A 14,007-nucleotide genomic window follows, 5' to 3' on the forward strand; every position below is an offset into this window, starting at 1 on the left:
GAACTATGCCAAACCAATCAGTCGACTAATTTAGTAATCATGTACTCTTGATCCCAGCATCACACACTCTAGATCCAGCCACCTCTGAAAAGCCCCACCTATGACCACATGAAGCTTTGGGGGGATATCTAGACACAAGCTGTAACAAAATTCCATCTCTGTTCTGTATTTTATTAATTAGATGATCTTAAGTTAGTTAAAATGTTTCAGTCTCAGTTTCCTAAACTTTAAAATTATGATTATTTTGATAATTTTTATGTCTTAAATGAGACAATCAATGTACAGAAAGTGCCTAATTTATTTCCTGGCACAGAATGCATGTTAAAATATGGAAGAATTAACAATTATCAGTCATAATCACCATCTTCACCATCACCCTCACTGTTAATAACATAAGAAATAAACCAATATTTCTATATATCCTTCAGGATATCAGAATATACCCCTAGTAGATAATTTGGTCAAAGACTTGTAGGTTGCAGAAAGGATTCCTTTTCTCAAGTTTAAATATTTGCTCATACGAGAGGCAAAGGAGAGATTGCTTTACAGATTAAAATGAGATCCAATTTTAAACTTCCCAAGTTGGAAATAGGGATTGTAAATAATGACCTGGAGATCTGAATATCAACATTCCCTAGAGAAGAAGTAGCCAAATGGCATTCTCTATTGCTTTCAGCAAATCCAATTAGGGAAAGTCTCAATTTACAATGAATCATGGGAGGGGCTTGTAAAGGACAGTGACTAGGAATAAAGAAGGCTATGATCTAGTCAAAATAACTTCCATAATTAATATTTGCACTCTTCAGTACAGTTAAAACATTTCATAATAATGACCTTTACAGCAACTTTTAGGACATGTGTTTACTAATTTTCCAGAATCCAATGTCTCACTAAGTCCTGCGCATTATGTGCTTTAATTATATCTAAATTCCAACCTTTGCTCTCTGTAACCACAAATACAGTCCTAGATCAGGCCTTATCGCCTCTTAACCAATTGCCACCTCACCCCTTCACTGGTTCTCCTTCCTCAGTTTCACACACTCCATGCAGTTTCTATTGTCTTGAGAGAAGGCTCTTTCTACAGCACAACTGAGATCATTTCTCATCCTGTAAAAACCCTTTCAGATGCTGTGATTCCCAGTTAACATATTATCCTCCCGCCCTTCCTGCTTTCTTCTCTTGTTCCCCCTCCCCTACTTCCTTCCAGTATTTTCTTTTGAGCAACTTCTGTCTCATAAGTCTCACGCTAACACAGCAGAAACCACAGCAATTTAAGCAGAAGCAGAGGATAGAACTCATATGACTCTGCTTTTTTCCTCACTGCCCTCTGTTTTCTTCTCCCCTCCCTAATCCGAGCAGTCTGTGGAACACAGTTGGAAATGTCGCTGGCCTGTGACGTCCTTACCTGAGGGAATAGCCCGCATTTAACCTACCAGTCTCTTCAGTGAGAAATTAGCCCACTTTATAGAGGCAGTCAGGAAAGGTGGGCTTTTTTGTGTCACAAAGCTGACCTGAGTGTTTAGGGGAGAGGACAAGAGATGTTGAATGGAGGGAGTAACACACTTCCCTTCTCACCTACTTTTTGATCAAGCTGGATTTTTTGTAGGTACTTAAATGAAATATACATCCTCACATCTCAGACCTTGGCACAAGTTGGGTTGTTTTTCAACACAATACCACAAATAATATGTTACTCTGTGATCTCTTCAACTTCCTGCCCTTCCTTTAGGCCGTCTACTTTATCCTGTATGTCTTTTCTGTACCAATTTATTCTTAACTCTATGATAGTGCATATGAGTAGGTACTGGCAGTGCATTTTAATGTCAGCTTCTCTCATTAGACTTTAAGGACAGAGATTATATTTACTCATCTTTTGTTCACTCTCACAATGAAGGCCAAACTGAATGTCAGGCTTAAAGTTATCTAAAGCTGTAGGTAGCTTAAAGCACTGGTTAAATGGTATGGCAGAGGCTAAAAACCTCTAGAATATGGGTATTTACTTTACAAAAAGATTTTATTGAGAATAATTGAATTAACAAATGATTTTTCTCAAGACACAGCTATTACATCATGAGAAATGCACCATGAACTCACCAATAAAACATATTGACTAAATTTTGGATGTCAAACTAATTTTGGAATCTCCATGGAATGAGATGAGGTGTGTGATGGAGGGAGAGAATAAAAGAGAAGAAACATATTGGCAGGATACGGGGCTTTCTGACATCTGTAAATTGTGGCCTTAGTAATTTGAGGTTTTGAGCAAGAAAATCAATGTGTAAGAGCAGAGAGCTGGTGTATGGGCAATCATAATAGAAACAGAATGGCTCCCATGAGAGACCAAGACTTCACAGTAGCCGAATCAGGGAATTATCATATCATAAGAACGAATGTAGAGAGCCAAAGTGAAGGGGTCTCCTTAACATGGAACTATAAAGAGAAAGAAAATTGACAGTGATTCCCACAGGGAGAGACACGGAAACCAGAAAGCATGAACACTGTCATTGCCAGAAAAACCATTCTCTCTTTGATAGCAGCAAAGCTTTATCAGATCTAATCTTAGCTCTGATGAAAAGATCCTTCATGATGCTGTTCAATACTTCATTTTGTTTCTTTTCCCTTCTATTTTTATTCATTTATGTGTGTAAAAGTAGTCATTTAAAACATATAATATGATGTCAGACATATTCAAATTCATACGTCATGTTGTCCCTGACTAAAAGTGGAACCTCAAGCATGTAACTCTGGAGCTGCTGTCTTCCCATGTTGCCCTGGGCCTTACCCTTGGAGTGCATTGTACCAACCTTCTGGCTGCCTTAGGACTTTCTCTGATGGCTGGAGTCTGCTTTACCTGCATGTACCTAGCAGGCCAAAATAGCTGGAGAGTCGTGTTCCTGATACTCACCTCCAGCAGACCCCAACCAAGGACTGATGCAAGGTAATGGATAAACACCCCATCTGCCTTCCATCTCTGATAGGATAACCCTCAGGTAAATGTTCTGCACTGACATCTAGGGCGTCAGTGTTTTCATAGTGGGATTAAGTTTCAGTTACTCACAGAGGTATCTGGCTGAATAATGCCTTTGTTGCTGGCTGCATTCCATTTCCTGTGTTACTCCCTTCCTCCTCCAAGGAGGTTTCTAAGATCTTCTCCCACATAAATTACTTGCATTTCAATCCTATTTTCAGGGTCTGTTTTTAGAGGAATGAAACTAAGAGAATGACTTACTTAATCTTGGTGATCATCATTTACCTTTTCTGAGAATGCTGATCATAGTATACAATGGGACCTTGTGAAGATTACATAAGATAATACATGCAAAATGCTTAGCATAATGACTGGCACATTTGAATGCTTAAAACATGCTAGGCATAAATTGCATTGTTGTTAAGAGATCAGTAGGTGCTAGGAATTCCAAATGCTTCTTTAGGTGCTGTGGAGAGGACGGCAAACAACATGCAGCCCATCACTGCCCATGTGGAACTTACAGTTTTATGGAAATGTAATTTAACTTTGAGTTCACACAGTGAATGTCACCAGAGAGGCATGCAGTGCTCTGGGAGGACAACATAGAACTTACCCTAGTTGGTGAACTCAAAGAATACTTTGTAGGAAGGTGCCTTTTAAGATATAATAGGAGTTGTCCAGCAAAATATGTGCATTTTGTGAATGTATACGTGTATATGTTGTGGACATAGGTATGTATAAAACAGTACAATGGAGGAGAAAACTGAATGTTAAAGACACGCAGATATGAGAACAACAATAGAGAAAGGAAAGAAGAGAGACAGACAGACAGAGACAGAGAGACTATAATTCCCTTTAAGGAACAGGGGCAAAAAGTGGCTTTTAATCTAGTTCCATAATCATTTAACAATCACTTAATAATCACTACTTCTGTTCCCAAGTTTTTTACTTGTTTGTTTGTTTTTGGGGGGATAGTGGGAAATGATACAGATGCTGGTGAACAAATAGTGCTATTGAGTCACTGAAAGAAATATCCTTGTTCTTTAAATCCGCTGGTAGGTTTTCTTAGCTCATTTGAATTTGTGTCTTATGAATTGTTTTACAATCAGGAGAGTCTCTAGCTATGTCAACTCTTGTCCACTAACAAAGGGAATTTATGAAGCTGTAAGTCTGAGAGTGCTATGCTGAGGCCAGGCCTGTTCACAGGGTGATGCCTCTCAGAAGCTTCCTTGGTGGGCATCTTTCCGGGGAAGGTCCATTTTGACATTATGTTCTGATTTGAGGTCAGCACCCAACTTCTATCCCTGTCCTCAGCTGCAGATTTTCGATCTTTCTCATCACACACCAGGAAATGTACACTCTAAGCAATTTCAGAAGGCAAGACCATTGTTGAAAGTCTGAACAATCTCCCTTACTTGTGGAGTCCTGGGCCCTGGACAAGTTATAAATCAGATGACTGTGGTAGAAGTGAATTAAATATTACATAGAGCAGCTCTTTGAACTCTTAGAAGGGAAAGTGCTCAATAAATGCTTGTTATTAGTATTGCTTCTGGCTGTAGACACTGGGGCATCTGAGACCCTTTATAGTTTATATCTTTTCTTTCTTTCTTTTTTTAGTGGCTGTAATGAAACTTACCTCTTGCAGTTATGCCCTGATAGTCTTTCTCAGCTTTAATGTTGAATAACTTCAAGAGCCAATGACCACTGGAACTGCCACCGCCCAGACATCATCAAGAAGATGTATGTTTTATTCTTAATTGGGTGGTATAGATTAGTTTTCTTTTCAGTATTACTGGAAAGTGGTATGAGTGGATTTTCCAGAATGGTGCAATAAAAATAAAATTTGATTGATTAATTCAATAGCAATGGTAGGCAGTCTATCTTCTGCAGCCATGGAGAGGAAATACACAATGCCCTACTAGTGGAGGTTGCAGAACACATAGTTGTTTGAGAGCAAGATGCCTGAGCTAGATGTAGGCTTCTTGGAAAACAGCTCAATCTCCCAAGAACAAATCAACCTGAATGGTTTATTTTTCTCATGAGCTTCAACTAGTGAATTTATAACTTTGAAATATTAGTGTATAGACAATAAACCATATTTGTAAAGGTGTTCATTGGGTCACTTTCCATTTTTTCATGTTTTTCTGGCTAGAAAACACTTAGTACCTACTTTCGGGTAAGATTAGGAACATTCTTACCCCAACAAAAATTCCTGTTGAAAAGATGACTGGTGTACTCTGATCAGCAGGGAATTTCATTTAGAGGTCACAGAACTGAAATCACATAAAATATTCTGTATGTGCCTGTCTTTTTGAGGAGAGGACTATACCAGCTTCTGCAAGATGTCAAAATCTAAAATCGACTATAGTAAGGATTAAAATCATGGACAGGGGGTACTGAAAGTTGTATTATGTTTTTAATATATGATATGAACCTAAAATGATTATATGACCTGAAATGCGATTTCTACTTGGATATATTATCTAATGCTTTGACCACATTTCCAATAGCATTAAAGTCAATGCTTTAAAAGGAGGTCTCCATGAACAAACCAGTGTGGTGTGGACTCTGGCCTATCCTTCAGGTCTCACTTCAAATATAATTTCCCCTTCTGGGCTCCCACATCTGTAATATGCATATACCTATTTTAAGTGTTAGCTTTCTGATTAATACTGGGCCTCCTGGAAGCAGAAATAGTCTATTCAACATTACACTCCTGGACAAAGTGTCAAGTGCAGTCTGGATAAATGTGCATGGATGATGAACAAGCAGACAGGGCTCCCTTCATGATGAGAATTGCAACCACAGAGATCTACAGAGTGAATGTACAGTTCTGTTTTATTCATATGGCTTTCAACTGCTGGCTGCAGCTACCCTGTTGGCTTAAATCAAGCATGGAAATTTATTATTTAATAAATGGTGGAAAAGAAAGATTTAGGGCTGACTTCAGGAACAGTTGGATCCAGGGACTTAAAGAGGATCAAGACCTTCTCATCATTGGATTTTCTCTGCTTTGCTTTCTGTATTGGCTTAAGGTATGTCCCTTGCACCATTGTGTCCATAGTGAACCTCCTCACTCAGTGTTTCACATTTGTCACTTCCTCTAATAATGACTTAAAAACCTCTTATAAATGACTGAACAAATTCAGAAAGGTCAATTAACTTCAAAAACGCCATGTCTAGATAGCAGGGAAAATTCGAATGAAACTTTTCAAAATATGGATATGAGAAAGGCTGGTTTTGAGTATTATTTAAAATTCTCATATAAATAAGCAGGTAAACATACCTTACTGAACTTTGATCTTGCTAGATGATAAATAAGGGAGAATGGTAACCTCTCAGCCTTGACTTTATATATATGTAAAATTATTACATACAGAATAAATTATGCACACATTTGTGAAATGGTATGTTTTAGTTACTTTTCTTGTTGCTGAGACAAAATACTTGGCGCCCACAAGTTAAAGGAGAAAAGGTTTATTTTGATTTACAGTTTTAGAGGTTTCAGTCCATAGCTGGCTGGCTGCACGGCAGGGTGGCATGATAGAAGGGGATGACAGAGAAGAAACAGTTTATGGCACGGCAGGCAGAAAGTGGCAGGTCATAGGCAGCAAACCAGTGAGCAACAGCAGCACCAAGCAGCCAGCCTGCCTTTCACTTTTATCCCATCCAGGCTACCAACATTTTGGGTGGTGCCACCCAGAATTATGCTGATCTAATCAATGGACTAATTTAGTACCACACCTCTTCATCCCTGTATCACACACCCTAGATCCATCCAGCTACAAAAAGCTCCACCTATGAGCATGTGAGGTTTCGGGAAGACATCTAGTTACATGTCATAATAGGTGTTTAAAAACTTCTGGCACATAGTAGACTGTCAATATATATTAACAAAGTCAAGTATATCACTTACATAGCAAGTGTAAAAAATATGATTATGGAATGAACTTCATGAAAAATGCTTCCTACTAGCCTAAATTTTTGTCAATATTTATTTTCTTTTCACTTTAACATTCTTGTCTACTTATTTTGTTGTACTTTACTGTTTTGTAGTTAATATTCTATTACAATTATAAACACACATCCTTAGAATGACCTAGTTATTCCTTCCTTCAAAAGTATTTGTTCACGACCTACCATATGCCAGACACGTTCTTATTCCTGGAAGATATAATAGTAAATATGATAGATCAAGTCCCCGTCCTCATGGAGTTGACATTATAAAGGAGAGAGAAGCTACACACCAGAATATAAACATAATAAACTTCATATTGAAAATATCTTGGCTATGAAGAATATAGAAAGCAACAAAAAAATACAGAATGAGGAGAAGGTGGAATTTTGAAACTGTTCATTCAAATAATTTTCTCTAGGAAGCTTCTATTTGAATAAAAACTTGAAGGAAAGAACAGTGTTGGCTCCAGGAAATATTTTAGAACATTCTGGCAGAGGCTATAACAAATGCGAAGGGTCTGGGTAGGAGCCACTCTGGGTTTCTCTAGGATCTATAAGAAGAGTAGAGTGCTTAGGGGAAGGTGGCTGGAGAAGAAGTTAAAAAGATAGCCAGGTAGAAGTGGGATGGGAGAGTTTCTGGATAAGCACGTGACCTCCAAGCAAGAGTGGGACAAGTCCACCACTATGTCACCGGATTGCTGGGAATTGGCCTTTCCCAGCTGTTCTCGGCCTCAGAGTTTGAAGACCCCATGGTTGGTGAAGACACCGAGTGGGCCAACTCCATGGGCCTGTTTCTGCACAAAATGAACATCATCTGTGATTATCTGGAAGATCAGCAAGAAGGCAGAGAGTTCTGGCCTCAGAAGGTCTGAGACAGGTATGTCAAGAAGCTGGGGGACTTTGCTAAGACAGAGAACATGGAGGTGGCTGTGCAGTGCCTCAATAAGCTGATAACCAACACACTGCACCACATCCCTGACGTCATTACCTACCTGTCTTGGCTCCAGAACCAGAGTGTGTTCAACATCTGTGCAATCCCATAGGTCATGGCCATTGCCACCTTGGCTGCCTGTTACAATAATCAGCAGGTGTTCAAAGGGGTGGTGAAGATACGCAAGGGCCAGGCAGTGACCCTAATGATGGATGCCACCAACATGCCAGCTGTCAAAGCAATTATATGCCAGTATATGGAAGAGATTTACCACAGGATCCCGAGCTCAGACTAGTCCTCCGATAAAAGGAGGCAGATCATCTCCATGATCAGGATGCAGAATCTTCCCAACTGCCAGCTGGTCCCCCGGAGCCACTACTTCCCCATCTACCTATCCTTCATCATGATCTTGGCCACCCTGAGCTGGCAGTACCTGAGCATCCTGTCCCAGGTCACAGAGGACAATGTGCAGACCGGGGAGCACTGATCGGTGACACCCAGAAGCCAAGGTTCACCTGGACCGGACGAACTTTTGATCCAAGGATGTGGACTGGCTTTTTCTGTTTCTTCCTACTTTAATCTCTCCAAGAGATTAAACCTTGGACCTTTAGAAAATGAAATGAATTTGCAAAGAATGTGGGAATGAAAGTAGAGGATGCCCTGCCCTCAGCGCCTGTGCCTGGGTCTCTATCGCCTCCTCCCTGGTGTTGGGGCTGCATGTGGGGTGTGCACGTGGGCACCTGATCTGGTCCTGCAGGGATCCTGCTGGAATGATAATTAAATGTATTTAATGTGAAAAAAAAAGGACAGGTGACAGATCACATGGTGGCCTTGTAGGTCATGGTAATGAGTGATGTACTTTGTCTGAGTTACTTTGCTCATTGCTGAAACTACATACCGGACACCCACAGTTACAGGAGAAAAGGCTTATTTAGCTCACAATTTGTAGAGCTTTCAGTTCATAACTGACTGGCTCTAAGGCAGAATGACATGGCAGAGGAGAAACAGTCCATGGCAGGCAGAAGGCAACAAAGCAGGGGAGTCGCAAGCAGCAAGTGAAGATAGACAAGCAATGACTCTTTCTGTCCCTTGTATCTTAACCAGGCAACCTCGATTGCAGGCAGCATTCACACTCTTAATCCTAGAATCACACCATGAATCAATCGCAGCATGCACCCTAGATCCAGCCACCTCTGAAAAAACCCTCCTATGGCCACATGAGGCCTTGGGGGCATATCTAGATACAAGCCACAACATACTCATTTAGATGCCCTAGAAAGCCATGAGGGCATCTGAGTGAATGTCTCTGTCTTGTTATTTGGTGAGAGACACATTGGAGGAAACAAAAATAGGAACAGTTTCAGAAAGATGATGATTTGAACAAGGAGTCCTAGAAGCATGAGACTTATTCAAATTAAGAAAAAAAATTTTTTGAGATTATAAGCTAACAAGTTTGTGTGATGAAAAATAGAAGAGTTTAAGGGTTTTTAAGCTTTAAAGGAAAAAAAACCGTAGATATTTAATACATCTTTTAATAATGGCCAAAATTTACTGAACATTATATATATGCTCTGTGCTTAGTGTTTTATACTCGGTATATCATTTAATAACTGTCTCTCACTATTTTTTGTTCGTTTGTTTTGGTTTAACTCTGATTCTGTACATGTAGATTTCTACCTCTTTGGTTCTTGTGCCCCCCACCATGGGTTCCATACTTAAAATTAATGGAAAATTAGACTTTTAAAAGCTTCAATTTTCTGAATTTCTACAGGCAGGAGTTTCCCTACACTCTTCCCTGGTTCGTCAGGTTTGTATTCATCAGAGAATCACTCTGTCCTTCTGAGCTTCATCCTCCTGCCTAGTTGTGCCAACCTAGACCCACTGGACAGAAGAGTAGCGCCTCTATTCCTGGAATTCCTATTCTTCAGCATTGTAAATTAATTATTTTGTGTGTATTTGTTATGCATGAAGGAACAGAGGAAGAAGTTTTCACTACACAGAAAAACTTCAAAACAAAAGTTTTTTAATCAGGTCTCAAGTGGATGCTATGAAAATAATAGGCATTTCATTAAGTCCAGCTCTTGGAGAAAGAATCATTTGAGCTCACTGAATGGTTTGCTAAACCTGGGCATTCATGCAGTAAAAAGCCTTCCTTGCCATATTTATTCATACCAATGAGAGTAAATAACAGCACCCTTATGGGCCGCAGTCATACCATGATGTCACAGTTTGTCTGCAGTGGCTAAATATCTGCTGCAACATAGACAGCCACCTTCACAATGTAGGAGGCCAGTCTTTCCTAGGCATAATTTACTTTGCAATCTTTAAAGTCAAAGCATTATTCTTTCATTGGTAATTTTCATATGAATAGTAAAATCAACAAATGACACCTCCAATTTGTTTCAGACAATGCTTCATGATGAATACAAACAAGAACAAACTGAAGGAAGAATTAAGAGTCACTAGCAGTGCCTAGAACTAGTCCCTGACTTTTCCTCTACAGTCTGTATGTGTCAAAGAAATATATTGATTTGATGACATATGCACAGAGACCAGAGCTGAAAGCTTGATTAGCCACATCCATTAGGTTATTGGATACCATCATGGGCTATGCACCAATCCCCAGGTGACTACTGGAAGTCAAGACCAGGTGAAGTTCAGAGGTCGGCAAGGAAGAGAACCACGTAGTGTGATGTTTCATAGCTGTGCTTATTTTGAGACAGCATTCCATGAGCTAGGCTAAGCTTACTTTTTTTTTTTTTTGGTACCGGGGATCGAACTCGGGTCCTTCCGCTTGCAAGGCAGGCGGTGGAACCACTGAGCTAAATCCCCGGCCCTTAAAATCTTTAATCACGGTTCTTTTTTTTTTGAGTTTTCCCATTTCTTAAACCGGTAGACAAAACCAGGTGATCTCTCCTGTTCTTTCAAGTTATGCTTATCTAGTAATCTAGTTGTGCTTAAAACCAATTTCAAAGTTGGCATAGTGAAAGATAAATTGATGAACATTTTGGCCCAAATCAAATCTCTCATAATGAAGTCTCAAGTTGAAAAAACAGAAAGACAATTAAAAGACCAAATAAAAACCTCATAAATTCAATAATGCAAAGACATATGCACTCACAGCTGGGGGAGATAAAAAAAAAAAATCTCCTCCTCTAACTTCTAATCTTTGCAATCTAATAAAATATAATCAACTTTTGAAAGTTACAGAAAATAAAAACAGACCAATAACTGAAAAATCATAGAAATGTTGTTAGGAACTATCTTCCCCAAAGACATTAATTTCTTAGAGAAATAATGGTGATTTAATCCAAGCATTCAAGAAATAATATATAAACACATTCATTATAATGTGTTCTGAAGAGTAGAAGATCAGAAAACTATCTAATTCATTCCACAAGGAAGATATGATTCAGAACCCCCAAAGTGGTAAGATATTATGCAAAAAAATGAAGAAAATAATCTAAACTATGAATCTATATTCAAACCCTAAATTAACTACTTCAAAAAAAAGCTTAACAATCTAGTATTTCTTATTCATAAACCTTTACTTTCAATGCAGGGCAACTGAACAATGTAATACAAATTTATCAGTAGGCTAATAATATAAAAGTAGATGATTACCTCTACATTTCCCAAATGCATTTAATAATATTTTTTTATTTTTCATGCTGGAATAAAATAATTCTTGATATAATAAATACTCTGATTTTAAATTTCAAACCAAATGACTCTTTGTTAGGTTGCACCAGACACAGATCTCTAAGTTAGATATAAAACAAGTTTTTATAATCTGCTCAATATTGTTTACTATGTTTAAGTTTGTCTAGCTGGTTCAGTAAGATAAAAAAATTAAATTATTGTATATTAGAAATAAAAAATATAAACCTATAAACTTTGTTTGCAGTTCTGAAATCTAAACTATTTTCAAAGCTGAATATTTTGTAGTGCTATTTAATACAAAATTAATTTGAGTAGATTTAAAGCAACTTAGTGTAATTGCTTATACTACTGCAGAAATATTAACATGTTTGATTGGGGGTTTCTTCTTCAGATTTCACTGAGGTTGTTATGTAATATTTGGAACATGCACTATATTACCGTTCAAAATTCTGCATTACAAGAAATATCTAGCCCTAAAGAGTTTAGATAAATTGTTGAGAATCTATATTATTTGGAGATGATATGATTGTACACAGAGGTCATTGTATAAATTAGATAATATTTGTTTGAATTAATAAAAATGTTTACTATAAATTGCTGTGGTCAACAAAAAAAAATCTCAAAATTGTCTGTTTATGTATTTCTCTACCCCCTAAACTGATAAGGTACTTGAGAAGATGGGTTATGTTTTGTTCATTTCTGTATCATTTGTAGCTGGAATGTTGCTTGGTAAAAAGAATAAGAATCAGAATAAGATATGAATAAGACATAAATGTGCAAATGAGAAAATCATTATTATTAAGTTTTCAGTATTGGCTTTTGTTTTTCTAAATGGGGGAGTGCAGACATAGAGAAAAGGAACCTTACTTCTGCACAGAACCTATTTAGCCAGGTTCTACCATCAAACAATCAAACACCTACCACAAGCACAACAGAACAAGTGTGCACGGCCCCTCCCTTCCTTCCTTTCTTTTTTTCTTCCTCTCTTTTTTTTTCTTTCTTTCTTCCTTTCTTTCTTATCTTTTAAACTGACATAATAATTGTACAACTTTACGAGGTACCATATGATATTTTGATACATGTACACATTAAGTGATGATTGAGTCAGGGTAATTAATGTAGCCATCACCTCAAACATTTAATAGTTTTTTCTGGTAAACTATTAAGATTCCTCCTAGCTATTTTGAAATATGTACTTCATCACTATATTATAGTTAATGATAGTCACCCTACTGTACAGTAGCTAAGCAGAATGTTTTCTCTTTTTTTCTAGCAGTAGCTTTGTATACATTGAGCAATCTTTCCCAATACCCACTTCCTCTGCTCACCTCCCAGCCTCTGCTAATCTCTGTCCTATTCTACTTCTATGAGATCAAAGCACCACTACTTGCTATTATATCCAATGGTAATGAAAACATTATATTAAAGAGATATCTACATGCCTATGCTTGATACTGCATTATTCACAATAGCAACGATATGGCATCAGCCTAAGTGTTCATTCACAAAAGAATAAATAAATGTATATATCCACAGATATAATGTATATTCAGTGATAAAAGGAAATCCTGTTATTTGATACAACATAAATAAACCTAGAGGATATTATATTCAGTGCAGTAAGCCAGGCATAAAGAGATAAATGCTGCATGATCTCACTAATATGTGGAAAATAAAAGTTGAACTTACCTCTTAAAAGAAGCCTCTGCTAGGTAAAGACCATAACTGGTATATTCCCAATATGTTTCGTTTAAGGCCCTTTATGTTTGCAGGTCCTTTTCCAGAACAGGTCATAATTATCCTCATCCTGTTTCCTCCCCACTCTCCAGTTTCATTTATTTGGAGCTTATTAAGTGACTGCTATAACCTAGCACCATGCTACACCCAAAGAAGTTGGAGAAATTATTAACAAGCAAAGAGCCAGCTCTCTAGACCTTTATTGGTTATAAGGAGAATGATATACAACACTGGATTATATTTCAATCCTCAGAAATAAGGCCAGTGATTTAAATATAGATAGGTTATAATTGTTTTAAGTTTCATAAGAAGTTGATTGTAAAAAAGGAATTTAAAAGACAAATTAGAGTTTGTCGGGCAGGAAAGGAGGCAGAGAGCAAAGACCATCGGAGGCCTACACCAATGCCAGGAGACAGAGTGAACAGGGGTCCAAGAGGATGGGAAGGGCATGGTAGTTATGTTGAAGAAATTTGGCTTCAGCACAAGGACACTAAGGAGCTTTTGGGGTTTTACACATGGGGATGGTTATAGAAGTCCTGTTTCAAGATCGTCTCTAGCTTGATACTGCACAATCATGTTCTATAAATGAGATGGGATTTCTTTCATCACAGGACTTTGTCCACCCTATATTTAACTTTCTTGAGGATAGCCTTTGGCCACTATCCCTGTATCTGTCCAGCTTCCCTCATGGGACCATTTGCTCCTGTCTGGCCCTAGTATACTCCATCCCTGGTGGGCCTATCCTACAGAA

General features: G+C 38.1%; 1 protein-coding gene and 1 pseudogene across 17 annotated transcripts in view; one reads left to right on the forward strand and one right to left on the reverse strand.

The window, feature by feature from the left end:
* The window catches only part of LOC101723235 (squalene synthase pseudogene), an 85,481-nt pseudogene extending 77,035 nt beyond the window's left edge, over positions 1–8,446 (forward strand).
* Positions 1–14,007, reverse strand: part of Tenm4 (teneurin transmembrane protein 4) — a 2,854,999-nt gene that overhangs the window by 1,331,718 nt on the left and 1,509,274 nt on the right. The window lies entirely within an intron of this gene.

The sequence above is a fragment of the Heterocephalus glaber genome, unplaced genomic scaffold (genome assembly GCF_053883595.1).
Source record: "Heterocephalus glaber isolate CG9 unplaced genomic scaffold, H.glaber_assembly_v1.0 deba00001428, whole genome shotgun sequence".
In the NCBI taxonomy this organism is placed as follows: Eukaryota; Metazoa; Chordata; class Mammalia; order Rodentia; family Bathyergidae; genus Heterocephalus; species Heterocephalus glaber.